Source organism: Diabrotica undecimpunctata, chromosome 3 (genome assembly GCF_040954645.1).
Source record: "Diabrotica undecimpunctata isolate CICGRU chromosome 3, icDiaUnde3, whole genome shotgun sequence".
In the NCBI taxonomy this organism is placed as follows: Eukaryota; Metazoa; Arthropoda; class Insecta; order Coleoptera; family Chrysomelidae; genus Diabrotica; species Diabrotica undecimpunctata.
Window position 1 is genome coordinate 74926301 of NC_092805.1, and position 16865 is coordinate 74943165.

Below are 16865 nucleotides of genomic sequence, written 5' to 3' on the forward strand. Positions count from 1 at the left end.
TATTTGCTTCTACTGTGAAGTAACATTATAATTGGAGTCAGTTAATTTACTCTTATCACAGCAAAAATATAGGTAATAGTTTAAAAATAGCTAGATTTCATATTTTATTCTCACATGATTTAAAAAAAAATAAAAAGGAAGTATAAAAACCTGTTTTTTTTTGTAATTGGTATATTTAAATTTTAAAATTGCCCAGTAGGATTCTTTAAAACATCAAAACATTCTTGGTCTAATCAGACCATCATCAGTGAGTCTTATTACCACATGCAAGTAGCCATTATAAGGAGGTTTGAAATCCTTTGTTTTACATATTAAAATTTATTTAAAATTAAAAAGTGATGATATATTGTAGATGATTAAAGATTTAACCAAAAGGTAATTGAAATAAGTCATCATTGGATCATCATCGGTCATCGGATCATCGGTTATCTTAGATTATCGATGAGCAAGAAATGATGTGATATGTGGTGTACAAAAATAGTAAAAAAAAGGAAATTAGGCTTTCCTATTCTTGGCACTAAGGAAAATGTGTACGACCTTATCATTGAAATTACGAATTTGTTTTATCATTTTCTTCTCAATGGAAAAAAGTGTTAATGCTGTGATCTGTCTTGACAAATTGTATATGTCAATCATGTTTCAACGCGTTTAATAAATTTCTAAAAATAATTCGTCAAGTTGAATTTCCTTTAAAAAATTTAACCAAGTGCTAACTTTTCACTTTTCATGTATTCCATATTGCCTCGTTTGTATAAAATATTGAATTTCTTTAAGTTATTTTCTTGTGTCAAAAACATTACAGCACTAAACGCTAGTTTGAAAATCATTTTCTGGAATATTTGCTTCGTAGGAATTAAAACTATCTGATGCTAACAAATTTAAGGGTGACAGGTCCTCTATGAAAGCAAATATTTCGTTTATTTGAGTTAAAATTACGTCAAATATTTCTTTTGTAGCAGTGAGACGGTTATCATCAATAACATCGGAGTACATTACGGAAAACCAAGAAGTAATGCTGACTGTATTTCTCGAAACAAGCTCCAGATGGATTACGTTACTGAGAGATACAGTCTCAGCACAAGTATTCAGATGTTGCCCGCAGCGGGGAGTCTTAACTCCTCTATTGTAAAGTCTGGTCATGCATGGGCTGATAATTCAACTCACAACAACAGACATCGTGAACTCGGCTATGCAGATGACCTAGTAATCTTGACCACGGAAAATTTATTAGCACAATCAGAGATATAATGCAACAGGCTCTGACTGTAGTTATAAAATAGACTTTTGGTCTATTCTAAACATTTTCGGTTTAATCGGACCATCATCAGTGATTCTTATTAACACATACAAATACCCATTATAAGGAGGTTTGAAATCCTTTGTTTTACATAAAATTTATTTAAAAAATTTAAAAGTGATGACCTGTTGTAGATGATAAAAGATTTAACCAAAAGGTAATTGAAATAAGTGGTGGTCCTTGGATTATCAATGAGCAAAAAGTGATGTGATATGTGGTGTACAAAAATAGTAAAAAAAGGAAATAAGACTTTTCTATCCTTGGCACTAACAAAAATGTTGTAACGTCCAAGTCGTCGTACGGCCAGAGCCATTAAATAACACCATACTGCAGGGAGGAAGAAGGAGAAAAATGTTCTAAATATATCTCTAAGGATATTCAAAAGAAAACTCCTATCACTCTACCCATCAGAATGGTGCTCTGCCCGACTGCTCAGCCCTGGGTCCGTTTTCTGTGCATCTCTACACTCATCCCAGAAAGGTACACGAAATAAAAACTTAAATCGTAGGGTAGTTGGGGACAAAAACACGCAGTTTCATTATCTCCTGTTGTCTTCAGAAATTATAACAGTTTAGAACTTTGCCAATTTTATTACGGGAGAGCTTACATATTGTTTTTCTATTTTAAGTATCAACACTAGTTCTATAAGGTCACTAATAAATGAAAAAAAAAGTTTTTAAAAAATATTCATTTGAAGTAACAAATAAAATAAGATAGATATAAATAAAAGAGAAGGTAGGCATTTAAAAGAAACCAATCGTTATTGAAAAAAAACCACACGTAAAATACAAAACGTTAATTTAAAAGAGAACTGTATTTGGTAAGGTCGTCAAAGAATCTTACTGAATTTGAAAATCTTAAAGAGCTGGTTTTTATTGGCTTTGAAAGCTTTAAAACAATATCGTCCTTTCAAAAAAGGCATCTTCCGTTGTCTCACAAAAAGGAAATGTTATGGACAGTCGCTTAAAAAATATGCCTTCATTACCATCATCATTTACTTGGTAGACTTTGACGACAAATAATCTATAAGTTTTTAGTAGATGAATAGGGCGGGTTCCAGGACAGGAAGTGGCCAAGGTAACGTCTATGCTTAAACTGCTCGTCCGATTGTGACGTACGACAGCTCGTCGAAAAGGAGAGGGGCTAACGAATACTTAGACATGGAAAAAACATGACGGCGCATTGCCAAAAGGACGTTAAGCTTGTATTGCCTAAACCGCTCGTCCGATCGTGACGTGCAACAACTCGTTAAAAAGGGGAGGGGTCAACGAATACAATGACACAAAAAAAACATGGTGATGCATTGCCAAAAGGACGTTAAGCTTGTAGTGCCTAAACGGCTCATCTGATCGTGATGTACGACATCTCGTTGAAAAGAGGAGGGAAGCATAAGTACAACAACAACAATGCCAAAAAATTACAAAGTATAACGTGGCAGCAAAGGTCAAAGGGGCATAGCAACATTGGAAAACGGGTATGGTAACATAGGAAAACGGGGCGTATCTCCATTGTTATTGATCTAATTACTATGTACGAGACGTCAAATGAAAGAGGAGGAGCATACGAATGTAAAGACACAGAAAAAACATGACTACAATGTCAAAAGGATCTTACAACATATTGTTACACCACGCACGTAACAACGTCTACTGATGACATGTGCCTGCTATGCTACTTTCATCACTAGACATATAACCGCGACAAGAATGTTGATTTTGAAAAGGCGTGAGGTAATGTAGCGTGTAACATGCGAAGCACATAACAATGTTCATTCTGGTCATCTATAAAGATGTGTCAGATGACGTCAGACAACCCTCGCATTTCGGATATCGGAGTCGAAACTTAACGCCCTTGACCACTCGGCCAACTTGACGTGCAAAGAGACTTTACAACTAACAATTATTATTATTACATTATTTTAAATTTATTATTATTACATTTATTAAATTATTATTATTAACAAATTAACGTCGAATTCTCAATGTCCGTGTCCTTTAAAATGTCATATATGTATAAAAGTAATAAAGTTACTAAAAATCGAAGACATAGAATTATATACAGAAATATATTAAAAAAAATAAGTTAAAATAGTGTGTTATTAGCATTACCGGATGAAGCCAAAGTGATCACGTGGCCTCACATAGTTGAAAACACGTAAACAAGTTGTGATAACAAAATTTATTTTAATCATTCGAAAAACCAGTAGACCGGAAAGAAAACCGCAGTTGCTACATTTTGTAAAATGTATGATGATAGCGGTAACCACATTGGCAAGTTTTGTAAATTGATAACAACGGTTCTCATACCGCAATATCTGCTTTTGCAGGAAATGCTTTATCGTATAACGTGAATTATTTGAAGAAAAAGAAAAATATAAAATTGTTCAATAAAATTTCTAGAATACCACGCGTCGCTTATCTTTGAAACGGATCTATCGATGTAACCGTATGCAGGTATTAGGTTGACGCAACTTGGGCTCGCGTGGGGTGACGTGCAGTTCGGTTCTGTAAAAGGCCGAGCGCATTCGTTTGTCACAGTTCGCACTTTACAGTTTATGCATACACTACAAAATTAGCAGCTAGCGCTTTGTTATCCCAAACATATATGGACGATATCTTAGGTAGAACAGATCAATTTTCTGAGCTTGAAGTACTTTATGGAGAATTATATCAAATATTGAACCAGCATAGTTTCGGTTTACATAAATGGTCTTCTAATTCGCCCCGCTTTTTAAATGAGATTTTTAATCAAAACGCTGTGAAAATAGATTTTAAATCATGATGATGCACCTTGCAAAATTTTGGGTTTCAAATGGGATTCAACAACGGACTATTTAAAAATTGATGTAAATAATGTATAAAATGTCCTCTTTTTGTGAAGAAACTAATTTAAATCGTTCTTTCTAGAGTTATCTTGGAATAATTGGGATCACAAAATTTAAATGTTTGAATCTCGGTATTATTCGGTTACCTCCGTGTGTCAAGTTGTCAAGTATTCGGGAAGATGACGGAAAGGAAGTGACTCTAGGTTTGACCGTGGTACCGAAAAGTTCGAGCTAGTTTAAAAACGGCATTTTGTTTTTTTTTTGCTGCTGTTCCATGTGGGATCTGGACTAATACGAACCGTGTGGATATACAAGGGGATTTGCTGCCTTCGTGGAAGGGTTTTTTTTGGGAATATCCACAATTTTGCTAAAAAAAGGGGATCTACAATGCACGTGTCTACCGGGGTCGCATTTAGATCAAGAAATTAGCCTTAATCACGAGTCCAAATAGCCGACTACGTTTCGGTTCAATTTGGGATATTTCAAACCCCTAATCTGGCTAAGAAGGATGAGTGTTAGAACATTTCGTTTTTAATTCATTAAAAAGTAGTTATTTTTATCCAATCTCTAAAAAGCTATTCATATTTTCATAAGTTGTCATACATTCAAGTTCAAAGACAAGTCTTTTTTTGTATTGCTCCGTTATCGCCAAAAGGCAGATAAACAAAGTGTTATAATTAATATATTTATTTTCAAATAATTATTTTAGACACGTATGGTAATTAGTGTTTTCTTGCTTCAGGGTTCTTCTTCTTTTTCTGTCTGGCTATAATTTTCAACTTTTCAACATTATCATACAAGTCTATGTACATCGGCAATCGTATTTTTCGAGTTCCTCCGAAGTCGCAGTGGATTTTGCGAATGGTATTTTTGGATTGAAGACACACTGAACTTTAACTAGGATACCACGCGACGAAGTATATGAATGTGATTGAAAATTCGAGGTATGGATCGATAAATTATTTTCGACGGAAGATTTAAGCGCCGTCTAATTTGTTTACGGGATACAATAGTTTTTTTTAAGATCATTTGCGGTTTGTTTTTATTTTAATATTTACAAATACTTAACAGTTTTTAAAGATTATTTGCGGTTTATTTTATTAATTAAATATTTACACATACCTATTATAATTTTGTAAACTGCGCCCAAGGGGGGCGGGTTAAATATTTGAGATAGATTAATTTTTTTTATATTATTTTCTGCGCACGCACTTGAGCTCTCGTGATGTCCTATTTGGGTTATTTTTTTTTTGTTGGTATTGAACCACACACCACTTAGCGTCCGGTACTTTTGATACGTCTTACCCTTTTTTTGTGCAATTAAATAGAAATAACTTCAGAATTTTTGTTAGACAAGTAGAAGCCGCATAGTAGAAAGGTAGCCACTATACTCCACTTTGACCTTTGACCCCAGCCGTCACAAGACCCGTCCGCGCTCACGCCCCAGTGATGACGTCATAGTTTGATCGCTAGTCGCCACCGCCAGTAATTAGCCATTTTTAATATGAATTAATTTATATATTATTTTTGTATTTCAACTCTGATCTACTAGAAGTCACTATCTATAATTAGACAATTTTAATTCAAATTATTAAATTAATAATAATTAATAAATAAAAAATTATGCCTTGTGTGGGACTCGAACTCGCGACCAGCCGCACCGAAGCCGCATGCACATCGTTAAGCCACGGAGGTTATTAATAACCAGCGTCGATAATTGGTATAAAAAAACATATTAAATGTACATGAGATGCGAAAGAGTTGCACAGAGTGGTATGAACCGTACGCGCACCCGTTTAGCGAAGTTAGTTTGATATTAGGCATATTATATCACAGGATTCAGAAACATTTAACATGGGTCCTTAATATAAAAAGGTATAGGCGTAAAGCCGTTTAACATAATACTAATATAAAAGGTTTACATTGTATAAATCAAGCGTTTAATACTAAAAGCTTTCATAAGAGGATGATGAATATTTTCACATACGTCATTAAAAGGGGATAGAAATAAAAAAAAGGATTGCACAAATTGATAAAAATGTAAAAAGCATGTTGATTATTAATTCGACATTACTTGTTAAAGTTGGCTGTTATAGATCTTTATATCTCGCACCAAAACTAAGTATGCACACCTCTAAGCTACATAGCTGTTTAACATAATCTGTATTAACAATAATATGTATATATATAAAAAAAAACCACGAAGTATTGCGCATAATGAATAATCGAGAAAAATAAATTGTAAAAAAAAGTTTTAAACTAAGCAAACAATTTATAGTAGAGCATAATCTTTAACCAAATACATCAATATGTTAGTAAGGCATAAGAGCAACGTCGATGTCAAGTAAGGGTATTGTAAGCACACAGTATATCACTAAAGGTAAATATTGTATAAGAACATCGATATACAACAATAATGAAGTTAAGACAATAAATGTTACCTATTAAGTTACCATTGTTAGTTTTCTAAACACATAAGGCGTATACTTCACCCATAGTTACGTCTTACTCAACTGGCTGCCAAAAACTTAATGATTTGAAAAATTCAAACACATCGATAAACTGATCTAACGTTTTTTACTAAAAGGTAAACATCTCTGACGCGCTCTAACGCATTGTCTGACACATGCTGACAACCACGCTATATTAATATACTTAAAACGTAGTTTCAACGCTTAAACATCAGCTAACAGATATCTAACGTGATCTAATATATAGCAGACGTATACCTGACGCTATATAATGCATATCAGACGTATAACAGAAGCGTTCTAACTCATATCAGACGTATAGCAGACGCATATCAAACGTATAGCAGCAGTATATCAGGCGTATATCAGACGTACATCAGACGTATAGCCGACGTACAGCAGACGCAATCTAACGCATAGCAGACCTATACCTGACGCATATCAGACGTATAGATGACACGTTCTAAATCATATCAGACGTATAGCAGACGCATATCACACGTATAGGAGACGTATATCAGACGTGCATCAGACGTATAGCAGACGTACTGCCGACGCAATCTAACGCATAGCAGACCTATACCTGACGCTACCTAAACGCATATCAGACGTATAGCACAAGCGTTCTAACTCATATCAGACGTATAGCAGTCGCATATCAAACGTATAGCAGCAGTATATCAGGCGTATATCAGACGTACATCAGACGTATAGCCGACGTACAGCAGACGCAATCTAACGCATAGCAGACCTATACCTGACGCATATCAGACGTATAGATGACACGTTCTAAATCATATCAGACGTATAGCAGACGCATATCACACGTATAGGAGACGTATATCAGACGTACATCAGATGTATAGCAGACGTATAGCAGACGTATATCAGCCGTATATCAGACATACATCAGACGTATAGCAGACGTACAGCAGACGCAATCTAACGCATAGCAGACGTATAGCAGACATATCCCAGATGCAAGCTGGGATAGAACAATTGCTAAAGAAAATCTGTCGAAAAAAACGAAATTTGTCAGAGTAAGAAATGAAAGAATCGTAAGAAATTATGTGCGTTAAGCACAGAATAACGAAGGACATCACAACTACGATGGTATGGACACGTCCAAAGAATGGGCGACAACACAATAACAAAAAGGACACCATATTGGACACCACAGGAAAGACGAGATAAATGCAGGCCATCAACCACTATACACAAATCTCCACTGAACGTACAATTCAACAAGAGTCTCAGCTGAACGCCCACTAATACAAACAGATCTTCTCTGAACGTACAATTAGTCAAGAGTCTCATCTAAACATCCACTGCTATACATAAATCTCCAATATGACTATTTTTTGATTTTTTGCATACTATATTTTATCTACAACAATTACCATTTTACAATGATATTCAGATATAATCCAATTATGACGAAGACTAACCAACGAATGTTTACCATCCATAAATTATGTTCAACCCAACTAACGTACCAAAAGACCATTACATTATATCTTCGTTGTTATTTATCCAACAACTATACCAACAATATTTAAGTTCTAAATCATTACAAGACAAAATAAAATATAAGGAAAAACAAGCAGAAGTACGAAGGAAAATCTCTAAGAAGAAGAACGAGTCTTGGGAAAGAAACTGCCAACGAATAAATACTTATCTAGGAGAAACCAGAAGCACAAAAAGCTGGAAACTGATAATAAAATTGACAAAAGAAAAGAATAAAGAAGTAATACAGAGCATAAAACCTGAAGACTGGGAAGAGTATTTCAAAGGAATTTTTGGTAGAGAATAGAGTCGAATTTCAGGAACATAGAAATCAAAACCAAGATAGAATTTCAATAGTTGGCTCGCCAATAAGATTAACAACAGAGGAAATTAAAAATGTATGTAAACAGCTGAAGAGGAACAAAGCACCCGGACGAGGAGATATACCCGGAGAATTGTTTAAGTACGGAACGAACAAATTGTTCGAATGTCTTCGACAACTTTTTCAAGAATGCATAAACACAAGCGAAATCCCTACGGAATGGAAGATATCATACCTCAGCACTATACATAAAAAGGGTGATAAAAATAATTGTGAAAATTACCGAGGAATAGCTGTAACCGGATCTATGAGTCGAATATATGGAAAGGTGTTAAAGAACCGAATAGAGAGAGAGAATACTTAGATTATGAAGCAGAAGAACAAGCAGGATTTCGTAAGGGTCGATCCACTATTGACCACATTTTCTCCTTAACCCAGATAATAGAAAAAAAGATGGCAATGAATCAAGAGATTCATATGTTGTTCGTCGACCTACGGAAAGCCTACGACAGCGTTCCACTGAAGAAGCTGTGGCAATCAATGGAAAGCACGAATATTAATATAGAATTAATAAAAGCCGTCAAAGTGCTATACAACCAACCAATAACAAAGATAAAAGCAGGGACACAAATAACAACAGGATTTATAACATCAAAAGGATTAAAGCAAGGATGTTGCTTGTTTCCCACTTTATTTAAAATATACCTCGAAAGTGCTTTAAAAAGATGGAAACAAAAATGCAGGAAAATGGGGATATACGCTTAACTTTGCAGACGATCAAATAATAATGGCTCAAGATTATGACGATTTAAACTATATGGCACGAAAATTAAGTGAAGAGTATGATATATGGGGTCTAAAAGTAAATAAAAAGAAAACCGAATACCTGTGCATTGGAGCAGAACAAAAAGATCTCATATTAGACGATAACACTACGATAAAGCACTGCTGTGACTACAAATACCTAGGTATAACTATTTCACAAGATGGAACATTAGACAAAGCCATAAGAGAGAGAGAAATACGTCAGGGAGAAAAGCCATCACAATGTTAAACACCATTTTATGGGACCAATCCATCAGCAAAGAAAATAAAAAGAGGATATATGAGACTATAGTAAAAAGTATCACTTTATACAGCTGTGAGGTATGGCCACTGAAAGAAAGAACACTGTCAACTCTGAAAGCGACGGAAATGGATTTTTGGAGAAGAGCCGCAAGAAGATCTAGAAGAGAAAGGATTACCAACGAAAGCATTAGAGAAATAATGGGAATCAAACGAACAATCACAGATGACCTAACAACAAAACAACTTATCTGGTTGGGACACATACAAAGAATGCACGAACAACGAATGCCAAAAGAAATACTAAAGTGGCAACCAGAAGGAAAGGGAAAACGAGGTAGACCGAGAAAAAGTTGGAGCGAAGGAATAAATAAAGAACTGAGAGAGAGGGCCATAGAAGAAGATCTATGGAACAACCGGTCTAAGTGGCGATTAGAAGTCGGAAAACGGCGGAGAACGTTATAAACCGACAAGTAGTAGTAATAGTATTTATCCGATTTTGACGTAAGAGACGTTAAATGAAAGGCGAAAGGAAACCGTAAATATTTGCATACTACAGTTTATCTACGACGAGAAAATAATTTATTGTTTTAAAGTTGATAATGAACATTGGTCTCTATAAGAATATATGTTGGTCATAGACGGTTCTTCAATAGCTATCAGGCAACAATTTCCCCTGATCACGTTTATAAATTGATAATATGATCATAGCAATTTTTATCATTATAGCTCTAGAGGGGAACGACAGTTTGGAAAAATAATTATAAATATCAAGTAATTTATTCAAAGATATCACGACATATTGCTAAAAAGCAAGAAAAAATGATAATGTAATGAAAGTGTGATTTCTAACATTATTAACAAGATATATGTTATATAAGTATTCTCCGTAATTTTGGTTTATCTCGGTAACTTAAGATGTAATAAAATATATTCAGCCTATGGAGTATATTTAAATAATATATATATCTATCTGTATACATACCAATTTGCAGGTGACTAGAACAGAAAGCTATGGAATACAGGGCGATAACGCTAGCCCAATAATATAAGAAATGGAAACTTAGAATACTTGTTTGAAATAAGCTCATAAGGAAAAACAATAAACAATAGGTAAATAAATATAGTAAAGCAAAAAACTAACACAATATAATACACAAATAAACTATTAACGATTAAATATATAAAACATATTTAAGAAATCAGGAAAAGTGGAATTAACTACAGATTTCGTTTTAGAAACCGAGAACAATTATAACTAACGAAATAACACTTAGGTAATAAAAACATAAGAAAATGCACAAATTTAACGATAACAAATTATTTTGTAAAAACAAAACATCAGACCCCAAATAGAAACAGTATATTTTTCAAGTAATAAGTTAACAAATAAATGTCACAAAAATTAAAAACATAATAAAACAGACAGCTATAAAAAGTAAATTAGATACGAAATAAGCATTTTATCACAAAACTGCTGACACACAACACATATATATATATATATATATATATATAACAAAATTAAAGAAAAATCTAAAATACCGAAAAGGTAAAGATCATTCGTATATGTATAAAAATAATTCAGTATTTATGTACAAAAGCCAAAGTTCACGTGTTGGAAAAGCCAAACAACATAATGCGATAAAAGTAATTTAAAATTCGTTTATTCAAAGTCCCCACAACCTTCATCGCTAACACGAAATATTAACAACAAGCAAAGGTCTATTCAAATGGTGTTGTAATTACGCCACATTTCTGGAATGAACATAATGAGATAGTATTCGATCCATCAGATGCAATTACAAAACATCATTTACCTCATCAAATCGAATTTTCACTGAAAAATGGAGTATTTATGCATAACAGTGATGAAGATGCAAGAATGATTGACATTTATCATGATTTTAAGAAGACCAAATCAACGACGGAATATTTTGAAGAGGATCCAGAATGTCTACTTGAAATACAAAAAATATTTTTAATATTGTAGCAAAGATACTTAATAAAAAAAAGTAATGTTTAAAGTAATTGTTTTTTACAACTCAGTTGTTGAAATGATCTATTGGAAATACGAAGAAAATGACTAGAAAGGGTCCTACTTCACTCCACTTTGACCTTTGACCCCAGCCGTCACAAGCCCCGCCCGCGCTCCGGTCACGTCCCATGATGACGTCATAGTTTGATCGCTAAACGTCATCGCCAGTAATTAGCCATTTTTAATATGAATTAATTTACATATTATTTTTGTATTTCAACTATTATCCAGTATCTATAAGACATTTTTCATACAAATTATTAAATAAAAAGTCTTCTTTATGTGGGATTCTATCCGCCGTCTCAATATCTTTGAAGGTAGAAATGCATGTCGCTGACCCACGGAGGTTATTAATAACATGTGCCGATAATTGGTATAAAAAAATATATTAAATGTACATGAGATCTGAATAATTGCACAGAGTGGTTTGAACCCTACGCGCACCCTTTTAGCGCAGGTAGTTTGATGTTAGGCATATTATTATATCACACGATTTAGAAACATTTAGCATGGGTTACGCAGGGTGGATTGAACCACAGTTCGTAGACTTACTACGGTTGCCTCTTCCGACTGGGGTGGGGATGCTTGAGTTACGTCATCAGAGTACACAAAAATACAAAACCCATTTATTCGCGATTGAAACTGAATGTAGAGGGCAGGTCGATTGCAGTGTTGATTGGTTGAAGGGAAAGAATTGCGTCACGAGAGTACAGTTTCGGGCTTAATGTTCATTGGTTAGGCGAAAGAGGCAACCGTAGTAAGTCTACGAACCGTGGGATTGAACCATATATATCACACGATTTAGAAACATTTAGCATGGGTTATTAAAGCCGTTTAACATAGTGTTATAAAAGGTTTAAATTGTATAAATCAAGCGTTTAATACAAAAAAGTTTTTATAAGAGGATGATGAACATTTACACATATGTACGTCATTAAAAGGAGAAAGAAATCATAAAAAAAGAATTGCACAAGCAAATTGATAAAAATGTAAAAAGCACTTAAAGCATGTTGATTATTAATTTAACATTACTTGTTAAAGTTGGCTGTGATAGGTCTCCATATCCCGCACTAAAGCACACCTCTAAGCTACATAACCATTTAACATAATCTGACAATAATATGTGTATATAAAAAACACCACAAAGTATTGCGAATATTGAATAATCGAAAAAAATAAATTGTAAAAAAAAAGTTTTAAACTAAGCAAAAAATTTATAGTAGAGTAATATTTAACCAAATACATCAAGATGTTAGTAAGTCATAAGAGCAACGTCGATGTTAAGTAAGGGTATTCTAATCACACAGTATATCACTAAAGGTAAATATTGTATAAGAACATCGATATACAACAATAATGAAGTTGAGACGATAAATGGTACCTATTAAGTTACCATTGTTAGTTTTCTAAACACATAAGGCGTATTACTTGCTATGTATTTACATAAAAAAAGACACGTGTTAAATAGGAAATATTATACAGCTTATATAATATCGGAAAATTGAATCTGGGTGATTAATTAACGGGATAGCTTAGTCAGCGGAAAACAGATATTATACATATATCGTATCTTAATAATTATTAACTATACCTACTTTCATTAAGCGATGCAGGGCGTATAAACAAAGATAAATTTAACAGATGATTGTTAAAGATGTTCCAAATGAGTCTACTCGTTCCGATAAGTAACAGTATAATTAGGACACTTTATTAATTTTTTTTATTTTCTCAACTATTAGTATTTATTGCATAGTATATAAATTATTTTTATCACTGAATACATAGTAAGTAAAAAAATAATCCGATTTATAAAATTACTGAATATTTTATGCATACATGCAAGTAACAGTTCTTCAAGAATATTTAAAAAGTAACCGAAATGTCCATCTTTATTTCGTTACTGCCGACGTCGTCGGAACTCATACAGGTTCGGACACGATTTAAGTAGGTATTTTATTTCGGTATTGAAATTTTGTAATTTGAATCGATTTGTGAGTATATTTTTAGTCATCTTGATGGTTAAAGGACAATAAATTATATTTATGCTGTTAATGTTGAATTAGCAATTATTTGTTGTGCGATTTAAAACTATTTAAGTGTATATTTTTATTTGTATAACGACCCTATCTATACGTGATTATGATTACTGTAACAATAACCACGTATTTCAATAACTGATATTGAAACCAAAAATGTCATCCACTGATTCTGTTAAAGTTAAAGAAGTTAAAGAAATCATTTTAAATGTTTTTAAATGTAAAAGACAAGAAAATCCCGGGTTAGTGGTTGAAGATATTGTGAAAAAAGTGGCTAATAAAGTTGGAGTTTGTGATAGAAGTGTGTTTACGGTGATAAAACAAAACGAATCATCAATTCGCTGGACCAAAAGTATGTCTGACCCGGAAAAAGAAGTTTGACAAAATTGATGATTTTGACAAAAATGACATTAGAAGACTGATTCATAATTTTTTTATGAGCAACGAAATACCCTCCGTTGATAAGGTTTTAAAGATGACCCTGATTTGACAAATTTTTCGAAAACCACATTTTACCGAATATTGAAAAAACTTCTGGACAACAGAATAATTGATAAAAACGGACTTTTTACAAAATATATGACCAGAGATCGTATTCTTCAACTACTTCGATATTTACACTTCGTCGCCAATGTAAATCCAGCAGAGCATGGCAGAGTCCTTTTTAGACATACCTCCTTTTTTAGATATATCCCCTCGAAAAGACACCGATTTGGAGTAAAAATGTTTGTGCTGTGTGATGGTGAAATTGGAATAGTATCAGATGTATTAACAGTTTATACAGTGCTACATCAGTGCGAGACAATTTATTAGGATTTAGTGGTAGCGTAGTAAAATATTTTATAACCAAATATGAAAATAAAGGACATATATTCTAGACGGACAATTGGTACGCAAGTCCAAATTTATCAAGTATTTGTGTAACAAAAACATTGTGTATGCAGTACGGTGAAATGAAACCGAAAATATTTTCCAACGTTTTCGCAAGATGTACCGCATGGAACGTTCTACATGAGCACCAAAGACAATATTTTAGCAGTGAACTGGAAAAACAAACGTAATGTTTATATGCTGACACCAATTCACGATGGCAAGTGATGGCATTGATTGATGACAATTCATGATGGCATGGTTTGGCCGGTAGCTGTTGTAATAAATACATTATGTTTTTATTTGGCAACAGCGCTTTCCTGCCAAACTTAACGGTAACGAAAAAACTAATATATGAGAAACAATTTGTTTAATTTGTTTGCCGTCATGTTTTACCGGTGAGTTATCATTAAACCTATGACTTGCATGCCTCATTGCTTGACTTTACGTTTAGTTCTGATATATATATATATATATATATATATATATATATATATATATATATATTGTTATGATGTGTTGTTTGTTTGAATGATGAGCAATGAGTATTTTTAATAATATAGGGTTTTTATCGCGGTTCTCAAAGAATTAGTTTGTAAGTACTTTTTTTAAATTATCTTTATTATAACTATTATGAAACACACATATATATCTAACCTAGCCAATGTAAATTTAAAATAAACTATCTTTAAATTGAAATTGTTATGACACTAACTAAATTATATTAACAAAATTTTGTACCTTTCTTTCACTGAATGCCTAAATGAACTGTTTTCCACTATATAGATTCTAATCACCACTGAATGTCTTCGTACTTCAGTTATCCTTGTTTTTTGTGAAATTACTTTTTCCAATTATCAACTTCTACCAATTTAAGATATAGTTTTCTTCACCAGCATTTATACACCACCAGCAAACACCATTTATATTTATTCTTCTTTTCAATATACCAATATCCAATTATTATAAGTTGATTTATACTAATCTCCAATCATAATATAATTTTAATTCCTTCCAATGTCCATCCAATATTCTTCTAATATACTTTTATAATCTTCAATAATTATTTGTGTATAATTATAAATGTGCATTAAATATATGCATAATTTTTAATCTTCATTGAACTCACTATATTAAACAATTGGACTATCTCCAACTAACTTTCATATTTCTTATTAAACTGCTTGACTGACTTACTAAAACTGTGAACAATTGACTTCACTAACTAATCTACTAACTTTCATAATAAACTGCTTGACTTCTGACTAAAAACTTCCTGACTGCTTGACTTCAGACTAAAAACTGCCATCTTGAATCCAAATCACGGGTATTTATATCCTTTTGGATATTCCAGAACCATCTGGTAAGAGATCATTTTCCAATTTGTTCCATTACTTTCATATAGATGTTCTCGAAAAAAATATCTGTTCGATCCACCGCCATAATCATTATTTCGAGAATGTTCGACTGTAAACAATGGTCACACTCTGCACTCTGGAGAATTCGTTAATGTTCCATTGATAATTTTGTTGACATTTAGGCTTTTCAGATCAGAATAAACATTCAAATTAGTAACTAACACTCTAATTTAATAAAATACACATTTCAAACAATATATTATTATAACCCCACTTATATTCGTAAAAATTCTTAATATGACACTTGGAGTATGTATAGTTGGTTGTCTAGTCACATGGCTCACTTAAATCTATTTACAACATTATAATTACTATAATACAACTTTTTACAATTATTATATGCTAATTTCTTAAAATGCCCTCACATAAATATATTTTTATAAATTTCTCTAGTATATAACTTATTTAAAATAATCAAATACTTTTTTATATCTAATATTATGTAGTCTATAACTTATAAATTATTTTCTATAAACCCCAATCGTCACAATACCCCAAAAATAATATTTAAAATAAATAATTTACTTATTATTTTTTTAAATATTAATTTTCTCATACCTTATTAAATTTAATAAATCAAAATTTTTTTTATTTAAAATGTGTTAAATACATCCCTGTTCGCTGTCTATATCAAAGCAGAGAACAACGGATCACAGTTCGGCTATTCTATGGTCAAACTGTCATGTCAAATAGAGAGAATAAAATATAACCTTAATTAAAATATAATGGATATTGTGTTCTGTTTATTTATAAACAAAATCTAGAAATTATTTCCATTCAAAATAACTTTCATCAATATAAATTGGTAAGTTTTTCCTTTTGATAAAGACATTTACACAATCAATTCTGTATCTAACCCCAAATTATGATTTTAGGGTACCAAACAATTTCCATATGTACAAAATTCAACAAGTATGATGTCAAATTTATTCACAACAAAGAAATCTACCATCTATCTATGAAATGGATCTATCAGTAAGTTTTTTTTTTTTGAAATTCTTTTCTTTGTTTAGTTGAC

General features: G+C 32.5%; 1 protein-coding gene across 3 annotated transcripts in view; it reads left to right on the top strand.

Moving 5' to 3' along the window:
- The window catches only part of LOC140436905 (protein Fer3-like), a 242164-nt gene that overhangs the window by 92096 nt on the left and 133203 nt on the right, over positions 1-16865 (top strand). The gene's annotated exons all lie outside the window — the stretch shown is intronic.